This window comes from Macrosteles quadrilineatus, unplaced genomic scaffold, assembly GCF_028750875.1.
Source record: "Macrosteles quadrilineatus isolate MER2022 unplaced genomic scaffold, UCM_ALF_1.0 Scaffold_6__1_contigs__length_79288215, whole genome shotgun sequence".
Lineage (NCBI taxonomy): Eukaryota > Metazoa > Arthropoda > Insecta > Hemiptera > Cicadellidae > Macrosteles > Macrosteles quadrilineatus.
This window is the reverse complement of record NW_026542599.1, coordinates 57,263,750-57,272,119: the sequence shown is the minus strand read 5'-3', so window position 1 is coordinate 57,272,119 and position 8,370 is coordinate 57,263,750.

Genomic DNA, 8,370 nt, shown 5'->3' with positions numbered 1-8,370 from the left:
ACCATAAGTTGGAAAAATTCAAATATAATAAAATATCTTTAACTTCCATATGAAATTCTACATTAGACTATACACAAAAACATCACAATAAAAAATTTGAAATGTGTAATACAACATGAACGAAATTTCTCGACATTGTGATAATAATTACATGCTGTATTGAGAAAACAACAAAAACATATGTTGGTCTTATACAAGGTGTCCCGGAACTCTCTACCAATATTTTAGGGCATTGTTCCTGAGTAAGAAACATATCTAAATATCATATTTAAATTATCCAGAAGTTCTTAGTTACTCCCACAGCAACCATTTCCTTTTTTCACTATTTTTTTTTTCTTTCTAAAAAGTGGTTAAAGATACGAAATTGAAACTTTGCAAAAACATTTATGACAAATTGACAAAGCTACAAAAATTACGACAGTTTTTCAAATTCATAAAACAAAATGGCGACCATTTAAAAACTCTTGAAAAAATCAATGGTTTTTTTAGTCATTCAAGAAACAACATTTTAAATAACCACGATTTTGTTTTATGAATATGAAAAGTTTTCTTAATTTTTTGTAGCTTTGCCTGGCTGCTATAAATTTTGTGCAAAGTTTCAATTTCGTATCTTAAACTAAGTTTTAGAAAAATCCATACGGAAGTTAAAGATATTTTAAGCTCAAATTATATTTTTATTTTTCCAACATTATGTTTTTACATTTTGATGAATACAAAAACTGTGGGAATTTTCTGGTGTATTACATAATATTTTAAGTCAGTTATAATCTCTTTTCTCTGACGCGTTTTATTTTATCTTTTCACAGACAGCCACACACGTTTTATTCACACCAACGAATCAGAATTAATTCTCAGAATTGATGTTGAGCGTAATATCCTGCAAATTAATATTTTGCTCATTATTCATTCAAATAATATATTCCACATTTTTCTTTATATTTGGTACTCAGAAGAAACTGGTACATACTTAAATCGATATACAATAAAAGGGTTTATAAAGCAGAATAAATATCTAGCTTAGGTATGCATAGTTCCCATTCAAGAAAACACAGATATTAAGTAGCATTTAAGTATAAAGTATAATTTATAGATTTAAATTACAATACATCGTACTTCATCTTAATAAATTATGGCTTTCATCTTTATAAATCATAATAATCGAATGTGAGTAAATGTATCTTTTTATTAATTAATGCATGGTTTCAATATAAAATGATTATGAATTAAACACACCGTTAAATAATCAGACTGAATCAGGGGAAGTTTTAAAATATTAACATGCTTACATTTAAATATAACAATAATCACAACACTGCTATCTAATACTTTGTTTTGACAATCTTATTTTGTGTTTGAAAACTCGTTATTCTGGGCTTGTTTAAAACTTTGATTACAATGACTTAGTATTCCAACGCAACATAATTACCTAGTGCAATACAAAACGTGTCCCAGTGAGTATTGGAATGATTTCTCTTGAATGTTTAATTGATCCGTAAAAAAAAAAAAAAAAACTACACATATGAGTAACAATACAAAATTTAAATCGGGATAAAACCTAATTTAGAAAAAAAACATTTTCAAATCTAAGATATTTAAGTATATATTACTCAATTCATAAAGTGATCGATAGTATAAATGGTTCGGTGACGACTATAATGAGTCAGTCATATGACCTGGAGGGTTCCCTAATTTCCTGTCTTAACTTAAACAGTGACATGTCACTTTTAATGTAGTAAAGCTCTCAAGTCACTGTCTTGGCCTTAAATTACTTAGACGATTGCACTATAATTGATTCATATAAATGACACTCGGTGCTCGTGGATGTAGCTTGCTGAAAATATATGTACCACCATTTCGTCACTTAAAAAGATAATCGTTTAAGCATTTTTAGACGTGCCAATGTCTTACCGCGTGACGTGACGACTCATGTTTTTGTATAGTGTATAGTAAAATTTTGTCCCTGGATTGAATAAAGATAGTTGCTTAGTTAAACTTGTTGCTGGAGAGATGTTCCAAATGTGTCTGTTGGTTCCAAATGTGTCTGTTGTCTTACTTTTATCAATATAAATTATATTTTGTAGTGCCTCTGAAACTGTTTTTTTACTTGATCTTTCCTCTACAGCTTTACTGGTCCAAGGTAACCCTAGGAGATTTTTTTTCATTTGTTTAAAACTTTGGTTTTTAGTTTTGAATTTCCCATAAATACTCATAAGATGATGGTAAAATCGTATTTTCACTATAATGGCCCCAACGATGTTCATAGCTTTAGGTTGGTTAACAAAATAACGTACGTTAGTTCGCTAAATATAAGAATCGCAAATTTTCAAACTCCCCCCCCCCCTTCCAAACAAACCTTCCTACTCAAAATTGTGTAATTTCTTACCAAACGATACGGGGAGTAAACTGAATAGTTTGGAATGGCAGGTGATACCTGAAATCCATATTAGGAATAAATACAGGGTTATTTTTTAATGCAACCAATATTACAATCACCAAGGGACATCAGAACCAGCTCATATTTTAGTACCACTATTTCATTTACTTCAATCCCCATCACCTGGTAAGCATGTTGTCTACAAGGCTTTTTCTTTTCCCGAATTAATTGTGAATAAAAGTGAACGTACGTTTTCGCAAATTCAGGCAGTATGTAACCTATTGTAAAATTATATTTAAAAGTCGATCAGTAGTTTTTATAGTAAGAAAGGTTTGAATTATATTTTCAGATGTGATTCCATTATAAAATAAATCAAAATTCCCAACACTGCTGTTCAACATTGGGACTTGTTAAGCATATTTGAAAACCAGATACGTATAAACCAAAAAACCGTAGGCCTGCAATGCATACTCTTATATGCTTGCGAAACAACAATGTTGAATCTTAATCGCAATTAATTAAATCCGTGTAAAACAAAACCATACAGAGAACAATGCAGCGATGCATATTAGCTGATCGGCCATAAAATAAAGGATACAAGGATGCCTTCTTACGAGTTTCTTTTCTCCTTAAAAAGTGTCTCTTGAAACATGAAGTTCGAGTTGAAAAAACAACCTGTACATATGTGGAACTGAAAGCTCAATTTAAATCAATAACAAAGATTCGTCTACTGTTTCATATCTACGAGATCATTAATGGATTTTAACATAGATTTACTTATTAAAATTCCGATCATATAAATATTAATCGTATAAAGTTGTATTATGAATTTTAATATATGTTTGTTTTTTAATTTGATTTGATTATTCACAAAAGGATCTAATGGTTTCAATATTTACTAAACTATCTTCTAAACATGAGTTTCTAAAGCCCGATGAAACTAGAGCCGCAGAATTATCAGATTATCTCGAGCAGAGAGAGATTGATCACTATGAAAGTGACTTGGTTTAAACAACTTTGTCAATGTAAAGTAAGTTCCCACATGACAAACTACTTACTACTCAACTCCACAACAAACTACTCTCTTGACTTACTACCATCTACCAATCAAACAACACCAATCGCTTTTTAATGCATATAAACAAAAAATTTTACTTTTTGTAAACGGCAGAGTTGTCGTGCTTGGTTGGTAACAATTTTAATTTTTTTTGCTAAAAATTGGAAAAAGTAGAGGAAAAATTTAATTTCAATAAAACACATTTCATGTCATTTAACTATTTGTTATTTATGTTAATATTATAGCTAACAATAGATCCGTATTGACCTAACCGGTGATAGTTTTGTTTATTTATTTTTTAGATATTCCTTGTTATAACTGTATTTTCCACCAAATTCTCTAGGCTTCACATGATTGATTAGCTTGATGTTATAGTTTAATAAAAAAAAAATAGTATACAGTAATGTAAAGGCAATACAAGTATTAATAAACAATAATTATTGTATAATATACGTTTTAAATATTTAAAATAAATAGTGTTTTACCACACAATGATTTGTTTATTGTTTGTGAAATGTATAATATTTATCTCAATTTATATTGAGTAAATCAATATTGAAATTCATACAACTAAAAAATTCCCGTCCACTCAAATTCATTTTTTCAACATCACCTTCTGTCCAATGGAAAACTGTTTAACCAACTTCCTCAACATGTAAAACTGTAGACTGATCTGCTCAGGTTTAGGAGAATATTTAAAAACATTTTGGTTGAAAAAGCTTGCTACAGAGTCCGCGATTTTTCCGCTGACATGTAATCAGTGATTTCTGTTCCGTTGGTTTTAGTTAGTAGAGTTTTTATATTTTATCTATTGTACATTTCATTGTAAACTTGACTATTCCAATACAGTGTATTTTTTTAATTCTGGAATAAAGAAATTATGACTTATGATTTATGACTCTATCTAAATACATAAAAAACATACATAAAAATGTACAGGCCTATGTAAGTTTTCAATATTTTTCTTAGTTAAAATGTGATCTAAAAACTAGGTGATCCGTGAGCAAATTTCGCAGTTTAGACCAAAACCTGTTTCCAATGCAAAATGAGTCCAGTGACCTAGAGAATAGAACTAATAATTTACGTATTTGTTGATTATATATACGCTAAACTATAAATAGCTTTTTACTTACCTGGATCAAGTAACAATTTTCACAAAAGTAGCCTATTCAAAATATATTTTTATGAACTGTTTAGTCTTTTGTTAACAATCTGACTGTGTTTAACATTCAACTGAAGCAAGAGCTGTTAAATTATAATCTGCATTTAAATCGATATATATATATATATATATATTTAAAAAGAAAGTTGGTTGGCATAACTGGATCTTTGAAAAGAGACTTCAGAAATCAAATAAATGCTGGGAGCCAAATACTAAAGAAAATCACCTTTTCAATTACCTTTCGCAGGTACGCTAGATCACAAGCTAAAAAATGACACCTCAATCGTAAAAATCCGTTACGTAGGATGGCTGGAAATGGGATGTAAAAGAGAAAACCCCTTATTGTATTAAAAATATGAATTGTTGTGTATGAATGGCATGTTGACCAATCAAACTTATCAGGTAAATTTTCAGATTAACTTCATATACACTTTGATTGAAAAGTCCCGAAACGGTGTAATACATTTTGTACTATTATGGAAAAAGCTGTGAGAGGGAACACTATTGCAAAGAGATCAATCAACTATAGGTACTTATACTTAGTGTATATAAACTTCTGCTAACCAATTAGAACCAGATAGAACAACAACTGATAGTCGTACATTAACATTATTGAACAAACTGAATCAGTAAAATAGAATGTTAACCGATAAATCAAGAAAATAAGGGTAAACTGATAGAACAACAACTGATAGTCGTACATTAACATTATTGAACAAACTGAATTAGTAAAATAAAATGTTAACCGATAAATCAAGAAAATAAGGGTAAACTGATAGAACAACAACTGATAGTCGTACATTAACATTATTAAACAAACTGAATTAGTAAAATAAAATGTTAACCGATAAATAAATAAGGGTAAACTGATAGAGCAACGCGATCATCTATTTGTTGTGGAATATATCGATGGAAATGGAGCCTCTCACCGGAAACGTTGATTGGCCTGAACAGCTCACTTCCAGTACAGTGTTGCACCTCAGGATATTTCTATCGATGTTTAGTTCCGTTAATAGAATAAAATTTTAAATAAGATGTGCCATATTAAAGACACATTTTCAATTTGACATTGTTAAGCTTTGCTAAATAATTACTTATACTAGTTTTTTTCCTGTGAATGTTTTATTTCAAAGCGTCATTTGACAGGTAGCTTAAAGATTTATCAAATGCGCAAGTTTTTATTTACGTTTAAAGTAGATAAGAAAGTTAAGTTTTCTGTCATTGCAGCGTTCAAACCATAACCTATACTGGCTTAAATAGCGATGATTTGATGTAAGTTATGCTTGTTTATTTCCTGGTTCGAAGGATGTTGTAGGTTATCATATTAACAAAATTAATTACCATTTTCATGATTCAAAAGTTATTCATGTTGAAAAGCACATGTAGCATGCAAAAAGGGTTGTATAAAGAGGAATTAGAAATTTTCATTGAACCTGAAGAAGTAATAAATGTTTTTCAAAATTAAATATTTCAAATACATTTATGTTTATCCTAAAAACCTCTTAAGAAAATTTATTTTTTATGTTTAAGAATTTAAAATCATTTATCCAAGCAACTACGCAGGTTATATAAGATATCTCCTTAATCACCATAATCAAATACAGTACCTTACTATCCTGTATTTCAGTCTATATAACTCATGTTACTAATAGTACCTCAGTTTTCATGGGAGTGCGAGGGAAGATACGAAACTGTCCCTTAAATATTCAGAGGTCATCTGGCAGTGATAGACTGCCTCTCAATACTAGAGCAGGCCCTACATGATACTCAAACCTGTCTCCGTGAAATTAAGATTTGTCAACCAACCAAAGAGCTTGATTTATAAACAGATACAAATGGACGTAATAAAGATATCCTCCACGAGATATTACTTCAGAACTGATGGTTCACGTACATTATAACAATTACTACTAATTTTACAAGTCATCATTGCAGTAGCAGGCAGCATGTTTAACTGTGCATATCATGGATATGAGGCAGAAAGGAAGACTGCCTAAATAAGTTCAGTTACTGATGGTGCAGTTTTCTTTACCTTTACATTTTACTGCGCTAGGCTCGCTTTTTGATATCAGTTATGCAAATCTCTCCAGTTAAGCCGCACAGGGTCACGGAATAATTACAAATATAAAACTCATTGTAATTTGTGGGATTTGAACTGAGGACCTAGGCCCTATGGGACCAAAGCTCCGTGCTCTACCGTAGACGCGCTCGCTTCACAATGGCACGATTATAAACGTTACACTGCCTTTAATTATTCAAGCTCTTATTATTTTGTTATAAATAGTTAATATTAGAACCGTAAATACAGTAACAACTATTTATAAAGCCGTCAGAAAATTATGGGTTTAGGAAAACACACAGACCTATGTTCTTTGTTGCCTTTTAATAGAATGTATACAACATTTGGCTTGAAGGTCCATTTTCTGGACATCACAAATCATGCAAGCAATTGATACTGTTCAAAGGTTTATTGCGGACATTTTCCATCACGAATGTAAAAAACAATACACAACGTTTCGGGATCTGGAATCTGATCCCGTCCTCAGGTGAAAAAAACTTAACTAACACATTACAACTAACAATACACAAACGCCCAACCTAAGTTGGAATACACTACAGAGGGTAGTAGTCAAAAAATATGCACTGTATAGCAGTCAAGTCATGATACAACATGCAAATAATAACAAATCACAAAACACTATAATCTCTAAATTCGTGATGGAAAATGTCCGCAATAAACCTTTGAACAACATTAACTCACCATCACCAACAATGAACTTCAAACAAAGAATTAATACTGGTTACAAAACTAAAAGCTAACAACGTTTACATCAAATGTATTTATTAGATCCATCTTATAGAAGAATGACTGAACTTAACACATCTTAAGTACATTCAATTACAGGTTACTATATAGGAAAATTTATTTTCACCCAGTAAAATACAATTAGCATGTAACTCATGTTATTAATATGTAAACAAATTGGACATTTTACAAACATACATCTGGGACTGTTAGATCAAGGATGTTACTTTGGCTGACACTGATGCATTGTTGATCAATAATAAAAGAGACAACATCATTTCACTCCGTCGTGTGCTAGAAGCACCATAACTTATTAAGACTCTACGATATGTTTATATACGACATAATTTCTATTGTGTAATTTAGTAGTAAATTTACTTTGAAGCATTTATGATATTTCAATTATTGTTCATTGTTTACTCTTAATCTGTGCCGTTCTTTAGACAATAACTTTCAGTCTGTTTGTATGTATATAGAATACAATCTGATTTGTATAGCAGTGTACCTTATAAATTTAAGGGACTAAAGCAGATTTAAATATAAAGGAATTTCTTAGATGACATTGAAAGCGTTTCTAAAGAGTCCCTACCAATCAATTTTATGACTTTTACTCTTTACTATGGCTGGCTATAACTCTTTATTATAAGTATACCATTCATACTTGTATTTGAAAACCTTTTTCCAGACATAAAAATTTTCAGCAATGCAATATATTTTCCCCCCTTTCCAATATCTCTTAACTTACTCTGTAATTTATTGATTTGTTTATGTATCATATTAAGTATGAACTTTTGTATATCTAATATTACGCATAATATAGCCTTTGTAGGTCAAATTACTTCAGTAAATTATAATTATAATTATAAGTACTGTATATAAATTCTTATGTACATATATACAAATATCAGAGATGTAAAATTCATCAGTTGCATATTGCATTTACTCATATATTTCTCTTCTAAGCTGTGCAT